The 21248-nt window shown below is 37.0% G+C and overlaps 1 long non-coding RNA gene across 1 annotated transcript; it reads left to right on the top strand.

Annotated features, from left to right (window-relative positions):
* The first annotated feature begins 3277 nt into the window (after positions 1 to 3277).
* LOC145739691 (uncharacterized) lies at positions 3278 to 4298 on the top strand. The gene is made up of 3 exons (XR_014181176.1): positions 3278 to 3488; positions 3932 to 4094; positions 4160 to 4298. It is a non-coding gene; the product is annotated as an uncharacterized LOC145739691 (long non-coding RNA).
* Positions 4299 to 21248: the final 16950 nt, after the last annotated feature.

Genomic DNA, 21248 nt, shown 5'->3' with positions numbered 1-21248 from the left:
ATGGATGTGACAAATGTACTGTCAAAAGAAGATTTGTTCGTCGAATGGTCTTTTCAGATTCTAGTGCGCCCCTCAGACAAGATGAAGATTTTCTTGATGGAAAATATGGTAATTACCATAAAAGTGTAACTCCTATATGTGCCCTAGGTGTTGGAATGGTATCAAGTTTCCCAGTAGACTATATGCATTGTGTTTGTTTGGGGGTTATGAGAAAGTTATTGTTTTTGTGGAGGGATGGTAGCAGGTTATATCGATTAACACCAGAGAAATTGCAACTTCTGGAAAATCGACTTAAAATATACAAAACAGTTTGGCCTTGTGAATTTAATCTACAACCTAGAAGTTTGAAAGAATTAGAGCACTGGAAAGCTACAGAGTTCAGACAATTTTTATTGTATATAATACCACTTCTTGGTGATATTTTGTCTAATTCTGTATTCTCACATATGATGCTATTAAAGTATGGTCTGACAATCTTGTTAAACACTGAATTAAATGGCCTGTATAACTCTTATGCAGATAACTTGCTTAAATTATTTGTGTCTCATTCTGTTCACATCTATGGAATTGAATTTTGTGTTTAATTGGCAGCTGATGCCATTAAATTTGGATCCTTAAATAATGTAAACAGTTTTGCTTTTGAGAATTATCTTGGGTGTCTAAAACGATTTTTAAGGAAAGTTAATCAGAGTTTACAACAGATTTGTAACATCTATGTTGAAAATTGCCATATTTTTATTTTAGGGAAAAAACTTTTAATATTAGAACCATTTGTGTCTTATCCTACAAATAGTAGTTTTATGCTATTATATGTATAAAGTTGTCCTTAGTCAAATTGATATAACTTTTTCACATGAGAAAATTAAATGTAAGGGAATGTTATTACCTCAAGGAGAAAATTCCGAGGAAAATACATACTTTTGTTGTCCTTTAATTCACGGCCTTTGAGAAGGAAAAACATTTTTATGTATTAGAGGTGAATCAGAAACATTTTTTATTGAGTTGTTATATTTATAGATGTAAGTACAGGGTGATTCTTTATATTTTACTCAATAGCTAACTCCATTAGTTTTGATCTGACAGCATAGTTTATCAAAGTTGTAGCATTTTTTCTGAGTCGTCAGAATGTGATATCAAAATTGACATTGTCAAATTTTTGACATGTGTTTTGACTATTTTAGAATTATCAAAGAACTAGAGAATTAGAGAGAAGAACTTATCAAAGAATTAGAAACAAATATTTGATTTTATTTCAACTTATAGCAAAATGTAATTTCAAAATTCACTTACTTACAAACACAGTAATCTTGTGGAGTAGACCTATTTTGCAGTTTTTTTAAGGTGCAAAACAAACTGATTTATTAATAACACATTTATATATTTTTCAATTTATCCTACTCAGATTCCCCTGCTAAGGTTTTTACATATAACAAAAATAATAGAATAATGGGATGACGTTAACAATGTAATTAATAGAAATGTGAATTGACATATGCTTCTATGGGTGCTTCCAATTGTCACATTTAAAAAATTTACTACTAATCATAGTATTTTACCTTGATTTTTGCCATAGTAAACTTTTTTCAAAAAAAAAGTGAGTGGGGTTTTTAACACAACTAATTAATTGTGTAGGGCAAAATGTGTAATGTGTCTCATATTAGATGTGTATTAACGTAGATATAATAAAGTTACTTTACATACATACTAAACTGAAATTTTGGCCTTTTGTTGTTACAATGAATTTAAAATAAAGTTTTTGTATTTTCCGAGGTATTTTGTCTCTTGTGTTAAAAATTATGTATTTTATAGATCATGTGTTATTGTTGATTTCCCGGAAGAATCTACAAATGGAATTGTGTCAATGGCCCTGATATCAAGCACCTGGCTAGTTGTAGAAAATAAAATTTTATATTGCACTTGGCCAACGTATTTAAAATCAACCCTGTCAAGAGAAAAAGCTGTCAAAACTCATACACCTCTAAACCTGGATAAATGTGTGAAATGCGTAGCAATAGTCAAATTTCATGACAGTAAGTTGAACCTAATAATCTAGAAGTCATTTTAAGCATCTGGAAACCTTGTGCGTTTTAGCTGACTATCACAAAGCGACCCATAAACTTCGAGAATTGGAAGAAGCTGAAACCGATGTGGAGGCAGCAGTACTACTTGAAAACAATATTTCAGTTAAAACTCGAATGCACCGCAATTCAGATTATGTGTATTCAGATTTTGATGAAACAGATGATAAAATACCAGTCCCACCTAAACCACCCGCATTTACAACCATACCTAAATTAACTGAAGTTAATTTGCCTGTTCCCACTAAAACCGTTCAACATAATGTCTGTCATTGTGAGAAGCATCAAAGTAAGTACAAACATATAGCCAAACTTTATAAATATTTTAATTTATTTTGTTCTGTAAATTAGATAATTAGATTAGAACGCCAATCATGAATCAATAATCATTGATATGATTCAATAATATTGTAATATAAAGATTACGCTAGGTGCCGTTACCCTAAGTTGCCCCGGTCTCCCCCAGTACAATGTTTGTGTCAGCAAGATTGGCGAATTGGGGTCATGATGTGAGTATAAATACTGCACCAAAAGCACGTACAGATTACCGAACTCTGAGGTCTTCCCCAGAGGGAAGTCACCGACTGATCTCCGGGTTAGTCTGGGTATGCCTATTGTGGAACTTAACGTGGAGCAGTAGGTGACCAAGTGCCACACCCTAGATCAGCCCTAGCAAAGGAAATAGTGTGGGCGCGCAGCTTAAGTTGCCGTTCCAACTTACCTCCCTTTGTTAGGTTCTTCACGTCTTTGCCGGCTCGGTGAATGCCCTCGGACCTAAGTCTAGGGTTCATTCACCACCGCTAAAGCGCTGCCCTCCGTATATCTACAGCCTAGCCAGTTTCACATCATGCTCCCTGCCATCTTGGCCATCTGGGGGTAAGATAACTAACTAGACTATAAGGCACTATAACGTAATAAAAGTGGGTTACCTGTGGAATCCTGCGTATTCTTCCCCCTCAACCAACCCTTAACGTGACAATATATTGAATTCAGCATTATTATATGATTTAATTTAATTTATGATTTATTATTTTTTTTAAATTCTATTTTTTATACCAAATAAATTAATTTGTTCAAATTTTTGTGCTATTTAACAGTGATCTGAAACACCGTCAATTTCACTTTGTTTGGATTATGGACGCCCCACTAAATTGGCACATCAGAAGTAATAAGAATAACTATATTATAACTTAGTCCATTTTTTCATGTTTTCCAGATATTCTAGCGCGTATACTACGCGACTTACAAGATTTGAACAAAGATGTTGGACTTATTATTCAAAAATTGAGTAACTCAGAGACAGCTCCATTTCAACCTGAACCTATAGACGCCAATGTCACTTGTAATTCATATGATCAAATTTTGGAACTAAATATTAAACTTGAGGACAAAGAGTTTTTCAATAAAGTGGTAAGTTATGTTTATTCGTATATAATAAGCTACGATGAGAGGAAACATTTTGCCGGCCAAGGAAATTTGATAAAATATTTTCATTTTATATAATAATTGGAATGATTTTGATGAAGTCGTATAAAAAATAGTGTAAGCATTAAAAACAGTAACAGCTTTACTGATCTCAGACAAATTAGAAACAGAACCTTAGAAAAAAACTTCCAAACTTTGTCATCGATCATCGATTTTACTTAAATAAAATTTCCGCTTAAAAACCCTCAACTTGGTTATGTCCAGGTATGTGAACGTAGGAGTTTTGCCAGCTGTAAACGAGAAGTTACTATAACATTTTACCAGTGCAAAAGACTCCAGTGAAATAGTCAATTCAATTTACGTTTTTCCAAGCTTGTTTTTATGTTTGTTTTCGTAGACGTAACAATTTTTGAATTTGTTATTTTCAGCGTTCCTCAATTTGTCTGTTAGGCGGCAGAGATCTAAATGATAGAGTAAGAAGGTTGTTACAAGTTTTTCTGACACACGAACTTACTTTAAAAGCTAACTGGATTGGAGCAAATGAAAAGGGCAGTTTCCAAAAGCTGGACAAAGTTTTAAAACTGATTTATGGTAAGTTACACATTAATCTTTTTGAACTTTTGTAGCAAATCAAATTAAAAAAATATCTGGTGTAGATTCCGTACGCCGAAATCCAATTTGTGCCAATTCAACCAATAATAAGATTGATAAGGCAATAAGAAACTGGATAAAAAATGCCCCTGATCGGGTAGGAGGGCGCACCAATCGAAAAAAATCAATGTTAGCCAAATAACCAATACATTTATTTGTTTTTCAATTATATATTAAAATTTTCTGACACCCTGTATAAAAGTAAGTTATATATTTTTTGATTAGATTTGGAATAGAATAGATACTTTAGATGTAAGGGGGAACAACAGTTATTAGTAGTAGTTAAAGTTTGTGTATTTGTTGACCCTCGCAAGTGTGAATACTGTGTTTGCTTTTGGGTATTATTATTAGGGCTTCAAATGGTAATAAAACCACTACTTTTAGTTCGCCGACGTTTCGGATAATACATTTCCTTCCTGAGGGTTTCCAATGTGTGGTTTTTTATTAGGAGACCTGAAGAAGAAAATATATTTTCCGAAACGCCGGCGAACTAAAACTAGTGGTTTTCTTACCATTTAAGGCCCTAATAATAATATCCAAAAGCCAACACCGTATTAGCTTACAGTTTGTACTGTTCTGTTTAATTTGTATTGTTTCTAATGTTTAAGTAACTTATAATTACATAAATTTGATTAGAAAATAAAAGAAGCTTTTGTTTATTGGCGTAAAACAAGATACAAAAAAGAGAAAATTCACCTGTTAAAATAAGCGGTATACCTAATCCAAACATGTGCCAATTCTAGTGAGGGCTTTTTAAAAATACAGTGTAACGTCCACTTTTCGGCACTAGTAATGATCAGCTATTTTGTTATTTCAATGCATTTTAGCAATTTTTAATTAATTTAACAGTGCACTCATTCACCTAATTGTCAAGAACTTACTTGTAATGTTTATAATACTGTATTTAGCTAATCCGGTATTGGCTCCATTTCAATTGGCGTTGCCTTTTTCTTTTTCCATCATTCCGATGTAACCTACAGTTAACAATTAAGTCACTTATATTAAACTCTTTTCTTCGGTTTTCCTAATTTTCATTTTTAAACAAACTGCGTATATTCAATAACTCAGGTTATGGTAATATTTTGGATGTCAGTGATCGATTTTAACGACCTCGTGTTACTCCCGTTTTTTTTTTTTTGCTTTTGTTTCAAATTTATATGCGGGTAAACTAATAAGCGGAAAGTCCGTGTTTTGTACTGATAATTAGTTTATTAATTTTAACTACAATCTAACGTAAAGATCACAATTAAACTCGGATTAATTCTGAGAATGCGTCGTGAGAGTAACTTATTCGAGTTACTCGCATTTTCACGTCACATGAAACGAGCACACCTGTCATCTTGATGTCTCAGCGGTTTGCGCGGTTATTTCGAAATGTGTTTGTAAAAACTCGTGTTTTTTTTAGTCTGAATTAATGTACAGTATGTTTTTGGGCAGAAACTTCACATGAATAATTAATTACCCCCTTTCCATGGTCAGTAGTATTCGGAGCATGTAATATGGTGGCTTTGGCTGTTGTCCATTCAAATATGCCGCACTTTTCAATATCCCTCCTACTTCCGTGATTTCCGCTCTTGTGTCGTCAGGTGTCCTTTTCGACATGCTGGGTTCAGCGTGGTTCTTTTTCCGATTTCGACTTCAACCTGTGAGAATAGCAGAAAGAGGTTCTGTCTTTTAAGTTGGTCACAGTAAGTGTGGATTTTAGACACGAACCCTTATTTTGGAAACCACCAAAGTTGATTGTTTTGTGGTGTTCCTATCGCCTGTAGGCGGATTAAAATCTGCGATTTCCATAGTTTTGGTAAGTTATCGTATTTGCCTGGCGACCATTTTGTTCATTTATCGCGGCATTCCGAATTTAGCGTGGAGGTCAGCTTGGACTACTCCTGTTCATTTTCCTGACTTTTGGGGCTTGTTTGAAGCGGAATTGGACGGTAATTTTCTGTAATTTTGGTAAGATCGTTTTGCCTGGAGGCCATTTTTGGTTGATTTATTGGGTTATGAATGTAGTGTGGGGGCCAGCTTGGTGCTCACTCCCGTATTTTTTCTTCCGACTTTTGAAGTCCGTTTAGAGGTGGATTATTGAATTAATACTGCGGTCCCTGTAACTCTGGTAAGTTTAGTTATTTTACCTGTCGGCCATTTAGTTAATATATAAGGCCATTTTGAATTTAGAGTGCACGTGAGCCTGTAGCTCTTATTGCCTTTTCTCTGGCTTTCCGAGGGCTCATTTAGAAGCGAAGCCGTGTTGAAACCCGGATTACTGTAGTTACCATACGGTCCTGGTGTTTTTAAGACCTGGACTGGATTAAAACCCTTACTTGACCACGTGAACGTCTAAATTAACTCCCTTAATAAAGGTATGCGCTAACTATGTTTGATATTTAACATTCAATATTATTTGTGCCTGGTTTTTAATTTAACATGTTACGAAAACTTAAAAGTAGATGATCGGTAAATTATACTGTTTTTATTTGATTGAAATTATAATTGTACTTATACAGTAAAGCGGCTATGTAAATAAGTATTTCTGCATAAGGGTCGTCCGGTGGGGCTCAGTATTCACCCAGTCTCGTCCGGTGGCTAATATTGGCGCAGTTTCGCCCAGAGGGGCGGAAATCAGCTCAGTTTCGTCTGAAAGCTACTGAGTTCTGATGATCTCGCCTGAACACGACTAGAGCGTCCTTGTTCTACTGGCATTAGGCTGTTAGCTAGAGTCACGGCGTAATTTGAAACGGCAAGTTATTGGCAATAGTGCGTTTGTTAGATTAAGGTTTTTAATTGGCCCTCGCTGCTTCTCACCTAATTTAAGTAAGAAGTACTTAATTAATTGTTAAGTGTTCGTAAGGTTGGATTGAACCCTGAATTGTGTCCCGTACAACAGCTGCGGAGGATCTGGTTGCCTGTCGAGCCAGTGGCGCCCATTTTAACCCCCCCCTAACTCTCCAATTTGTCGAGTGATGCCGTGGTACTTCCTTGCCACGTGCTAACGACACAATTCAAGGGTGAACCTCCACTTTGCGAGCGGAATTTTGTTTTAAATAGAAAAAAGGTCTTTAATAAAAATTAATAGAAAAAGAAAATCTTATATTTCAATTACACTTTCTAATACCCTAGAAAGTTCGTGGCAAGTTTTGGCGCCCAACGTGGGGCATTCTTCAGAAAAAAAAGGAAGGGATTTTCTAAACAAAAAAAAAACTTTCCATAAAGAGGATTTTTTTTTGTGAGAAGCAGTGTGCCAATGTTGTAATTTATCGATCGTTTCGAACTCGTGTTTGCAGTAAATACCTATTTTCGTCGTATCCTTAATTGAGGTAATTAATTACGGTTTTAGAGGTCATAGTTTGCCTAACTGTCAGTTCGGTTTTTTGTTTGGTTTGTTTGGTATCTATCTTACCGATAATTTTGCATGAAAACTTGTCATCTCATAACTGAGTTTATTTATTTTTTTTTTTTGGCGAAAGAGCACGACACCGAAGGTTACCGAAATATCTTATTACCGAATTGAAGGTTATCGAATCGCCTGTTCGATCGCCTCTGTCGTGGATGGTGGATTGTATCTGAATTTATCTTTTTCTCCCCATAGGGTCTAACCCAGCCCTTAAAATGGGTCTAATTTTAAGTCTTTGTCTTTTAAATATGTAGAGTCAGTTTTTTCTTTTTTCTCCATAATCAGCTTTATTCCCACCTTTAACAACTTTAAATTCACAAAACCTTTACAACATGGGTCTCACTGTCTCCCCCTTTCTAAAAAGACAGCCCGCGCATTCATTGTCGAGTTAAGCTCCTGAAGATGGCCATTTTTATGTCCGAAACGAGTAGAGCAGGCCTTACCTTTTGAAGGTCGAAATAAAGTATTGTGGAGACGACTGCGTGTCATTCCCTTCCTTTTGTATAAAAAGTAAGCCCAGATATGATAAGACGCATATTGACATTCACCCGGGTGAAAAGTAAAAGCAGGTAATTTTCATGTTTCCACCTGTTTTACACATAAGAAATAACGTTATTACATACCTGGTTGAAAATAAACAAAATTACTGCAGTTGTTACAGATAATGCTGCAAATGTAGTCGATGCAGTCAGAGTGTGTAATTAAAGACATCTGTCATGTTTTGCGAACTCTATTAACTTGGTGGTGCAAAAAGGGATTGACGCTATAAGGAAAAATCTTGTTGGAAAAGTTAAAAGTATTGTAGTTCATCGGCATTACAAAAACTTAAGGAAATTCAGAAGTAAATGGACCTTCCTGATCTAAAACTTAAGCAAGATGTGGGCACTAGATGGAATTTCGCTTACGACATGTTGCATCGCATATTGCAGATAAAAAAGTAGTTATCGCAACATTAGCAATAAAAAATAAAGACCTGAACACGTTAAGCGATTTGGACTGAGAAGAACGGCAAACCGTGGTGGACATTTTATGGGTGTTTAATGGCATTACTGTAGACATAAGTGCAAAACAATCTATTACAATATCAAAAGTACTCTACTTCGTAAAAATAATGCATCAACACATTAATAATGAAAAGTTTACGAATTTGGATACCAAACCAAACTAAAAAAAATTATTGAAAGTGCTCCGTGAAAAAATAAATGATCGGTTTTCTGCATATGAAGAAAATGAACTCCTTACACAGAGTACGTTTCTTGATCCCAGGTTTACGCAGTACGGATTCAACAGTAAATAAAGTAAAAGTAAAATTTAAACAATCTGTGGATACACTGAAAACTAGGCTACAAGTACTCACATCAGTTTTCCCAACTACAGCCAGTGGAGAGAGTTAAATATCTAATATACAGCAGAGCAAAAATCCAACATTCTCATAATTGAAACCGAACATTTGAGACACTTTTGACTCAATGATAAAAACACATGTAGTCCAAAACCCAAGATCAGCGGCAATTTTGAAAATAGACTCAGACTTAAAGGAACCTTGTCTGGATCGGCAAGGAAATCTTCTAAAGTGGTGGAACTATCGGAGGCTAATTTATCCAATTCTTTACGATTTAGTTCAAAAGCAATTGTGTATAACAGCTACATCGGCTCCGTGTGAATGAGTATTTTCAAAAGCTTGACAGATTTTAACGGAAAAGCGAAGCCGACTAAAATCAGATAAAGTGTCGAAAGTGCTGTTTTTACATAACAATTTAAATTAGTGTTTTATTTGATTATTTTGTTTACTTGTTTTGTCTTATATATATTAATATATATTATATTTGTAAGAACTCCACTTAAGTTTCATAAAAAACACATAAACTCAACTTCGAAGTAGCAACAAGTAGTATAGCTATGCGGGTTCTGGACCATTTTTATAAAATGGTGAAGGCGCAAGGCGAGCTCGGTTCGTGTGCGGCAATAACCGAGCTCGGTTCGTGTATTTGCAGCGAAATTAGAAAATAGGAATCAGGTTAGGATTTCAGAAACACAAGACATAAACGTCATACTGATAATAGTAATCATTGTCTAGACGACTATTTGTTTCAAAAGTGACAATTAGGTACAAACTGAGCAGACATTCATAAACAAATACAAAAAAGCATTTTTTCAAATTTTTGAAATTTAAACAGTTAGTTGACAACAAAAATACACATGTGTCAAACGTCTGAAATGACTCTCTTTATTGGTTGCTTGTATTAAGGTGACAAAACTTAAGAGTAAAAGCTAAAAGCTAGATAGGTTTTGCACTACTATTAAGTTATTAATTCCGCAGTATATAAGTGTTAACAGTACATTAGTTTATAATGTCACGAATGGAAAATCCATTAATTCAAAAGATGGACTGATTGACTTAAAAACATAAGAGTATTCGAGGATTGCAAAATATTAAGCGCACGAGGCAAGGTCGCATCACGATGCACCGAATGTGTCATGCACCGGGTGCACCATATCAGCGATGAGTCGCCACCACCTGCTTTGCAGGAATATGAAAAATAGGCGACGAACAATAACAAACTACGTCAGCCGATCAATCGGGTATAAAACACGCCGATTTCAGCAGCATAAAGAGAGTGTGAACCAATCGACGGTAGCGCGACCAGCTGACCCAGGAAGTCGAGATGTCGACTCTCCTCGGTCAAGAAGATCAAGTTAAGTAGTCCGTTCTCCAAAGTAGTTCCAACGCGAAAGTGACCAAGCCAGCCGCCAGAAAATGCTAAGTCCTTAGCTTATGATATGTAAGTACGAATTGTTAAATTGTCAACTTTTAGTGTGTTCATGACTGTATTGTTTGTTTAATAGATTTAAGTGTGATACAAGGAAAACTCAGTGTTTGATTCCATCCCTAAAAACTGAGATCCCGGCACGACGTTTAACGTCGTGAGTCAGTTTAATTGGTGAACCCAGAAGGGCTCATAAATTAAACGTGACATTTGGTGGAGGCGCCGGTCTGTTTTGAGATGGATGAAAAACAATAGTTGAGTTTTTTATTTTTGACTTTAGTGATTTTTTGGGGATTACCTTTGCTATTGAAGCGCTCATTTGATAAAATTTTGGTTTAATATGGGTGGTACATCTTCAAAAGAGGAAGAAATTATTATCTCTCAAGCAGGAAACAGCGGAGGATTATCAAATAAAAACAAAAACACTGTTAAAAAAAAAGTGAATTTTTAAACCAGAAAAAATATTTTTGATTTTTCTTATCGTGAATGAAAATTACCTCTTTAAAACAAAAATATATTTTTCTTTTTGCATAATTAATTTTGTCCTACATTGTCATTTTGAATATTTGTTTGCTAAATTGTTAAAAGCAAGGAAGTATTACTGAAACGATCGTGTCTTATGTTAAAAAAGTCAAGAAATTAATGGTTAATATAACTTTACGTACAGCACTGGCCGAACCAAAAACCCCGGCCATCCCTAAATTTACGTGTCCACCTACGTTTAATCCATCAAATGATTGCCCCATTATATTTTTAAATAAATATGAAAAGTCCGCAAGATTAAACAACTGGACTTATTCTTTAAAGATTTCATTTTAATAATTATTTGGACCGACCAGCACAAGTTTGGTATCAAAAATAGGTAAATGATCCAAAAAATGTTTTGTAAAAAAAAAATGTAACATTCCCAGTATCCCAATTTTATGGAATACAATATTCAAAGCAAAATGTATGCTTTTAGCATTTCTATTTAGTAGAAGTTTGTATAAAAGTTAAACTGAAAAATCAAATATTTTGAGAAAAAAATTTGAATTTTACATACCTACTGCAGCATGCTATTAAATTAATTTTTACATGACTTCTAAATCAGAAGTTAAAAAATAAAATCCACACTGTAAAACAGCGGATTGTGTTATTTCGATGTCGAGGTCAAGCATTCCCGATAACGACAAAAAATGTGCCTGAATGAAACTTTAATTGTCTACAAATAATTTTTTTTTACTTATTATGTGTAGGTACCAGCTTTAAATAAAAGCATAGTGCAGAGTTAAAACAGGATTTCGATATGTTTCCACCATTTGAAAACGAACAGTACATAAAAAAATCGAAGGTTATTATTTGGTCGCTTGCAAAAATCGCGACATTAGTGGAAAATAAAGTGAAGCAGACTAATTAGTTCTATTTGACGCCGCGTGCCGGTGTGACCGACTTGCTTTATTGCACTCGTCTCGTCGCATCGCCGCGAAGGTGTCGATAAGAAAACTGCTGATTGATGAATTTTAATGTTTTTTTTTTTTTTTTTTCTAAATGCACATGATAATTTACCTACATGGAATAACAAGTCGAAATATTGTATTGGCTAAGAATAATTAAATTTTATTTTACTATGGAAAAAATGACAACTGATTTGAAAAGTGGCTCAAGTTTTTTTTAATACAAATGGAAAATCATACATTTGTAATAAAGTATTTCTGAAGTGATATTTAACACATTCAACAGACATACTGCTCGAATGAGACGATAAGACCCACACATCATGATAATGTGACTTTATTTTTAATTTATTTCAGCTGAATTTTATTATGTTAAATAATTAAGGTGAAAAACGCTGGCTGAGCGTAATACCTTATGATGTAAGTGGCACATAGAGTTTGTTTCTTTAACCGACCCATTGTAATGAGTTTTATGAGTAATAAAGTTTCAACTTACATGCAGTTGAACTATTTTTGGTGCATCTGTACGAAGATGTCCAGCTCAAGATTCATAATTAAATGAAAAAATATTGGTATCTTTTATAAAGGAGTAATTTAAATACTCAAGAATTCAACAGGAAAAACAGTATAATTCAATGTTGGTAGGTAGCTCTCAAAGTAGTTGTTTCTGATTTTTCCCTTCTCAGTTGAGAAGTTTCTGATACAGAAAGGTCTGTACATGTTGAGAAATATTTGTTTTAGTGCCACACAGCAATACTGTTTGCTGTTATCGATGTTAGGGCGGTGCATGAATTTTTCTTAAGGAACAAACCAAAAATATACTCGTTGAATGCAAGTTGAAAAGTAGTTGAAAGTAGTTCCAACGCGAAAGTGACCAAGCCAGCCGCCAGAAAATGCTAAGTCCTTAGCTTATGATATGTAAGTACGAATTGTTAAATTGTCAACTTTTAGTGTGTTCATGACTGTATTGTTTGTTTAATAGATTTAAGTGTGATACAAGGAAAACTCAGTGTTTGATTCCATCCCTAAAAACTGAGATCCCGGCACGACGTTTAACGTCGTGAGTCAGTTTAATTGGTGAACCCAGAAGGGCTCATAAATTAAACGTGACATTTTTAGTAAGACAAACTTTAGCCTTGATTCAGCTTTGTAAGGCAAAGTGAAACCAAGACAAACAATGCAAATTTGTGGTAATGCAATAATTAGAGTTTTTTTTTACGCCAGAAAGGATTTAAGTTGATCATTTAATATCTACTTGCATTTGCATACTAATGGTATTTTATTTTTACAGAAATGAATGAGGGAAAAGCATTTGATTGAGGACATAATATCCGATTTTTGATAAAACAAACTTCTCCAAAAGGATTTGAAGTTAATTAGAAACGGTTAATGTTTCTGTATTTTTTGAAACAGGCAAATACGTTCTACTTTCCATAAAATGAAAACTAGAGCGTCTCATACTTACGGAGTTCAAACTTTTTAGTTTCAGGACCGGATTCCTGTTTATTTTAACATGTCAGTTAACTTCATAAAGTAATACGTAACACTGCATGCAGAGTATACTTTGGATATAAGTATATTAAGCCTTAATGAACACATATTAACCTTTGTTCCTATTTTTATTTCATGTAAACGCACACATGAGAGTCAACAAGCCAGATCGAAATAATACCACACGTTGATCCTGCTCTGCTGAAGACATTTAATTTCTTCCACAACTGTTGACGTTGGTATACAACATAGTCCACACGCAATACCAACACGTCATTGGACTTTTACCCACGTCACATCCATCAATTTGATGCAAGTAATAAGGAATACGTACGTGGCATTTACTTATGCGCAGTGAACATCTTCGTGGTAAGAGTGAACTATTCTCGGCTTAACAATAATGTGCTCTGTGTTGCGCTATTAAACTATGTTAGATTTAAAAAATTATTTAAATGGAAGCGATGTAAGGCAAATGGAGTAAAGTATTTTACGCACATTCAATAATTGGTATTTTCGAAGACTAGATACTTATTTCTTTATAATTCTACTCCATTATCCTTTTCTGGGTTTATTAGTGTTAGTAAGTTATTTGTGTTCATCATAAGCAATACTGTGCTTTAATCATAATGTACTTAATAGTACCGTAACTTATCGATTGTTCTAATGGTTTTTATGTACGTCAATCTGAAATTTTGGTTTAATTGTATAATACTGTTACAAGTTAGATATTTTTTCAAGATGGTTGTTTTTAAGGAGAGTATATAGTATCTTTTGTTTTAAAACTGGGGACCAGTTTTTCTGGGGCGGAGGCATATGTCACGAATGGAAAATCCATTAATTCAAAAGATGGACTGATTGACTTAAAAACATAAGAGTATTCGAGGATTGCAAAATATTAAGCGCACGAGGCAAGGTCGCATCACGATGCACCGAATGTGTCATGCACCGGGTGCACCATATCAGCGATGAGTCGCCACCACCTGCTTTGCAGGAATATGAAAAATAGGCGACGAACAATAACAAACTACGTCAGCCGATCAATCGGGTATAAAACACGCCGATTTCAGCAGCATAAAGAGAGTGTGAACAGAAGGGCTCATAAATTAAACGTGACAATAATGTACCTAACCTTTAGCAGTACACATACCTTTCCGTTGCAATAGCCATAAAGTTTATGTGAATGATGCTTAACCTGTAAAATGTCACCTGTCGTCACGTGGTGTGGAACCCCCCCATCGAACATCCTAACCGTTACATCGGACCTGTGACGTCACGTGGTGCCCTCGTTGCCTCGTAGATCCCCCCCCCGTTGCACATTAGTAGTTAGACGTTCGAGCAATCATGTTAGAAAAAATATTTGGTGGTAGTTCAAATTTAAAGGAGTGTACTGTGGAAGAAAATGTGCGTGACCTACCACTTATTTTTTCTCAGACAAGGGTACAACGAATTTAAATATATGGGGCAAGCTACCGTTTCACTATAGACAGGATTTTCTTCTGAGGACAAGGTTTCCATGTTTCATGCATTACAATCGACCGGATTATCGAACTCATATAGATGGACTACCATCTACTCAAGGCCAGTGTAGTCTATGCTTGCAGAGTTTACCTAATAACTGTGTGTGGAAATTAAAAAATATTGAAGAGTTTACTTAATGGGTGTCTGTGGAAAATAAAAAAAATACCAAGTACTTATTGTTATATTGTCACGAATGGAAAATCCGTTAATTGAAAAGATGGACTGATTAACTTAAAAAAACATAAGAGTATTCGAGGATTGCGAAATATTAAGCGCACGAGGCAAGGTCGCACCATGATGCACCGAGTGTGTCATGCACCAGGTGCACTGTATCGGTGATGAGTCACCACCACCTGCTTTACAGAAATATGAAAAACAAGCGACAATAACAAACTGCGTCAGCCGATCAATCGGGTATAAAATACGCCGATTTTAGCAGTATGGGATAAGTGTGAACCGATCAACGGTAGTGCGACCAGCTGACCTGAGAAGTCGAAATGTCGACTCTCCTCGGGGAAAGATCAAGTTAAGTAGTCAGTTCTCCAAAATTGTAAAAAACGCGAAAGTGACCAAGCCAGCCGCCAGAAATGCTAAGACCTTAGCTTGTGACTATGTAAGTACAAATTGTAGAATTGTCAACTTTTAGTGTTTATAACCGTATTGTGCAGACACGTTTGTGTATACCATATTTAATAGATTTAAGTGTTATATGAGAAAAAACTCAGTGTTTGATTCCATCCCTAAAACTGCGATCCCGGCGCGACGTTTAACGTCGTGAGTCAGTTTAATTGGTGAACCCAGAAGGGCTCATAAATTAAACGTGACATTTGGTGGAGGCGCCGGTCTGTTTTGAGATGGATGAAAAACAATAGTTGAGCTTTTGTTTTTATTTTTTGGGGTATGATACAGATTCAGGAAAATAATGTGTGGGCTATAAAAGAAATTTTAAGTATTATTTTCTTTTGGCTAGGGATGGTAACGTTGATTTATTTAGTGATTTTTTGGGGATTACCTGTGCTATTTAAGCGTTCATTTGAGAAAATTTTAGTTTAATAGGGGGGGTACATCTTCAAAAGAGGAGGAAATTATTATTTCTCAAGCGGGAAACAGTGGAGGTGTATCAAATAATTCGGGAAAAGACGCTTCATGGTCAGCTAAGGAAATTTTAATTATTAATTTTCTGTGCATGGGGGTATTAATGCTTGTGTATTTTAGCGTCAAAAAGATTATTAGTCTGATGAACAAGCAAATTCGTAAAGAAATTGCTAGGAATAATCAATTTGCTTAAAAAAAAAAAAAAATTAAATTTGTAGCGACCAGGTATGCAGCCCACCGTACAAGCCGGTGTAAGGCGGGTTGCAGGTACTTTAAAGTGACACACTGACGTTTGACAGTGCCTTTTCGGAAGAATTGACAGAACTGACGTGTGACAAAGAGGATTAAGAAGGTTGTTGTGGACGAATGTTGTTAAAGTTAGTTTTTAATACTTTAAAATTAGAAATAAAGGATTTAAAACGTAAACCGGCTATAAAGTGGCTGCCCAACGTGGTGCCGGTAAATCCTTTTTCGTGTATTAGTGTTTTTCTCAGACTTTTCGGAGCAATCTTGTTGATTCTCTGCGTCTGCTTTTCGGCTTAGTTTGCCGCCAATCACCAACGTTTTGGTGCCCTGTTAATGGAAAAAGACAGTTCCCGAACTCAGCGATACCTCAGACGTGAATCTGCAAAAAGCCAACAACCCAACGTTGAATTATCCACCATGGCAACCAACATCGTAATGACACAGGGATTGTTACAACAACTGCTTGCTGGAGTAATGACAAACGTTCCCCGTAACGTGGAACCGGTGCCTGCACTCATACCAGAAGGAAACTTTGTGGACTGCAAATCGCGCTTTTCGGGCAAACGTACAGACAGTGTTGATGCCTTTATCGATGGCATTTCAGTGTACAAACAGTGTGCAAATGTATCTGATGCAAATGCACTTCTCGGTTTATCCATGCTATTAGACAGTGATGCTGCAACCTGGTGGCAAGGTGCAAAAACAACTGTGACAACATGGAAAGATGCCATGGAAGCTTTGCAACATGCTTTTGGAAGAAACCAGCCTCCATATCAAATTTACCGTGAACTGTTCTCCAAAGAACAAGGTAAGGAGCCTACAGATATATTTGTGAATAAAGCAAGAGCCCTTTTGTCCAAATTACCATCAGCTGATGAGCCTATACCTTTAAAGAGTCAAATTGACATGATATATGGCCTATTACATAGTCGTATTAGACGAAATGTCCCACGTGATTCCATTAATTCTTTTGAAACGTTAATTACAAAAGCTAGAGCGGTTGAAGCTAACTTCTCAGAAAACTTTGACAGTAATCTCAGTAACTCTTCACCCAAAGTGAAAGATGAGGAGAAATTTAAACTTTCACGTCCGAAATGCACATTTTGCCATAATTTTGGTCACACTATTGAAGCATGTCGTAAATATGCGTCTACAAAACCTACGGAAGTTGTCAATACTTCCACCTCGAGTTCCACAGCGAAACCCAGTTTTTCTTGCTATGGATGTGGACTTGCTGGTTACCTTCGCAGTAACTGTCCACAGTGCCGAAGAACTCAAAGACCCAGTCCATCTGAGACCAATTCTGTGGATGTTTTAAACCTTGAAATTTGCTCAAGTTTATATTCAAATGAAAAACCCCTTCTTGAGATTGAAATTGCAGGATTGCGAGGCCTTGCTACTGTCGATACTGGAGCAAAGTACAGTATTGCCGGTGAAAAGCTGTATCAACATCTAAAACAAGTTAGCTGTCCCTCTACGAAAATAAGTTTGACAGTTTCTTTTGCAGATGGGGAACCTCGTAATGTACATGCTGTTCGCTTCGAATGTCAAGTACAAGTGCAGAGCAAACTTTTGACAATGTTCTTTATTGCAATGCCTGAGTATACAAACTCAAAAACATTACTAGGATGTGACTTCATACAAATGTCAAATATTATTTTGGATATACCTCGAATGAGATGGGCCTTTGCAGAAGAACCTGGAAATTTTCACAAATTTTGTACACCACCATCTCAGTCGAATCACGATTGTGAAATTAATATTTTAAATCAACACCTACACCTTCGAGATGATGAAGCTAGTGGAGACATAATCGAGGATGAACAACGCCTGCAGCTAGAAAATTTAATATTACTCAACACTGATGTTTTTGAAGTTTTTTCAGAACCGACTCCGTACGCAGAGCACTCCATAAATCTAACTTCGACTGAACCAACGTCATCGCCGCCCTATCGCATGTCACCTATGAAGAAGGAATACCTGAAAGAGGAGCTCGATAAAATGATTCAGGAAGGAGTAATCGAAGAGTGTGAGTCTCCATATTCAGCGCCAGTGGTTTTAGTACCCAAAAAGAACGGCAAACTGCGCGTTTGCGTGGACTACCGTGCTTTAAATCGCATTACTATTTCTGACTGTTATCCAATACCACGAATGGACGATCTTCTTCATGCCACCGGATCTACTCCATTTATGTCTACTATAGACCTGCGGTCAGGATATTGGCAAGTGTCAGTGAAACCCTCCGATAGAGACAAAACTGCTTTTGTCTCTCCATTTGGCACTTTTCGTTTCAAGCGCATGCCTTTCGGGCTTAAGACAGCACCAGCGACCTTTCAGAGGTTAATTGACAAATTTCGAACAGGATTACCTGATATTACAATACTTGCTTATCTCGACGATATTATTATATTATCGCCATCTTTTCAGAAGCATATTGAGGACCTAAACAAAGTGTTTGCAAGACTGAGGCAATTTAAACTTACTGCTAATCGCGAGAAGTGTTCGTTTTTATGTGCAAATGTAAAGTACCTTGGACACAGACTTACACGTGAAGGCATTGCAGCGGATCCAGATAAAGTTACTGCCATAGCTGATCTACCACCGCCAAGAAATGTAAAGCACTTACTTAGCTTCATACAAACTGCCTCCTGGTTTCGACGCTTTATTCCAGAGTTTGCTGGAACAGCAAAGCCACTTACGGAATTGACTAAGAAGAACGCTGTGTGGAGATGGGGACAGACTCAACAAAACTCGTTTGACACTTTGAAACGACTACTTACTGGTGCCCCAATACTGCGTCAGGCCGATCCAACTCAACCTTATGTGCTACGAACGGATGCAAGTTCATACGCAATCGGAGCATGTCTGCTCCAGGGGGAGGGACCTAACGAACGCCCTGTTGAATATGCAAGCCGCCTTCTCACGCAAGCCGAAAGGAATTACTCTACAACGGAGCGTGAAGCCCTAGCAGTAGTGTTTGCTGTTCAAAAGTTTCGAGGATACATCGAAGGATGTAAAATCCGCATACTCACAGATCATCAGCCACTACGTTGGTTGATGACACTTAAATCTCCAAGTGGACGTTTAGCACGATGGGCCTTATTGCTACAAGGATTTGACTTAGATATTGAATATACACCAGGACGATGTAATGTGGTTGCTGATACATTATCTAGGCCGCCATGTACCGAGGAAGCTGAATTTTGTGGTATTTGCTCAGTTACCATCGACCTGCCTAAAATGCCACTTGAAGACCTGCGTAAGAAGCAACTCAATGATCCTGATGTTGTTAAAATCATTAACTGTTTCGAAAATCCTGAAAATCAAGTTGACCTAAAACGATGGACAGAGCGGGGATTCATTATGATGAATGGCGTGCTTTATCGTTACTCGTCTGATCCAATGCCAACGGTTCAAACCAGACAACAGAAAACCAGCTGGCTTTCTGCAGACTCCTGTGCTAGCTCAACGATTCGAGGTGTTGTCCGTGGACTTGTTTGGTCCGCTTCCGGAAGCTGAAACTGGAGAGAAGTGGGTGTTTATCATTGAAGACCCTACCACCAAATGGGTTGAACTTTTTGCACTAAAGGTAGCCACCGCCGAAGCCTGTGCACGAGTGCTTATAGATGAAATTATACTTCGCTATGGAACACCACGGCGCGTCATAAGCGATAATGGCACCCAATTCGTTGCAGAAGTAATGCAGTACGTCGCATACACCCTAGAATTCGTACAAAATCTTGTGCCGTTGTATCATCCGGAAGCCAATCCGGTCGAGAGACGAAATCGTGATCTCAAAACGCAACTGGCGATATTAACGCAGCAGAATCATCGTAAGTGGAATGAACATTTACCATCTATCCGATTCGCGATAAACAGTGCCCGGAACGACGCAACTGGATTTAGTGCTGCACAGTTGTGCTTCGGTCGTGAATTGCGCACACCGGGCGAAGTGTACCGAGACTTTCGTGGGGTTATCGAGAACGAAAACTTTAACCATCAAATCGGTTCATATCTTCGAGTGATTGCAAACAATCTGTCGCGTGCTCGTGAAAATTGCGAACGTCGCCAAGATGCCTCTAAAGCACTCCAGGACCGACATCGTCGTGAAGGCGAGAACTATCAGCCAGGCGAAAAAGTTTTAATAGATGTTCATGCCTTAAGTAAGGCGTCCCTGGGTTTCAGCGCCAAATTTGCGCCTCGTCGGGACGGACCTTACGTTATCCTGAAGAAGATATCACCAACCACCTATCAGATAGCTGAAGTAGGTAAAACTGATACGCCTTTGGGAACCTATCACGTATCGGCAATACGAAGATTTGTCGGGAATGACGATCCAGATCCACAGCCCGTAGTCCCTATCCGCAAAAGGGGACGACCTAGGAAGAACATCATTTAAGTTGTTGGATTCTTCCCGGGACGTTGCAGAATCCAAAGGGGGAGGATGTAGCGACCAGGTATGCAGCCCACCGTACAAGCCGGTGTAAGGCGGGTTGCAGGGACTTTAAAGTGACAGACTGACGTTTGACAGTGCCTTTTCGGAAGAATTGACAGAACTGACGTGTGACAAAGAGGATTAAGAAGGTTGTTGTGGACGAATGTTGTTGTAGTTAGTTTTTAATACTTTAAAATTAGAAATAAAGAATTTAAAACGTAAACCGGCTATAAATTTAATTTTTTTTTGAAAAATAATTTGAAAAAAAATAAATATAGCACATAAATGAATTTAAAAATTGTCCATGAGTGAGTCGAGTGACAAAGATCGAGTAAAAACTCGCAGTAGGGCTCAAAGTTTGTCGGAAAAAGAAAAATTCGTGTTACGTGCAGCTATCGCTAGGGGTCGAAACCCAGAGAAGGTGATAAAAGAGTTAAAAGATTTTAAACCCGAGCATCACAGTTCGACTGTGAGTTCTCCGGCTCCGACACAAACGGCAACTTCTTCACACAAACAAAAGCTTGACAAACCCAGTTCAGTTTGTTTGACAAGCAGTGAGGACGAAGAAAATACTCTTGACAATACTGTCGTGGGCGTTCAAGCTCAAACTCCCCAAGCCTCGGCTTCGACTTCTAAGCCCCAATCCACGGAAGTTTATTTCAGACCAAGAGCTTCGTTAAGTAGAACTCCGCCAAAACCACGTGAAATAGAGGATCC

This window comes from Ips typographus, unplaced genomic scaffold (genome assembly GCF_016097725.1).
Source record: "Ips typographus isolate SLU unplaced genomic scaffold, UJ_Ityp_2.0 IpsContig34, whole genome shotgun sequence".
Lineage (NCBI taxonomy): Eukaryota > Metazoa > Arthropoda > Insecta > Coleoptera > Curculionidae > Ips > Ips typographus.
The sequence above is the reverse complement of the archived record's forward strand: the minus strand, read 5'-3'. Positions and strand labels throughout refer to the sequence as shown.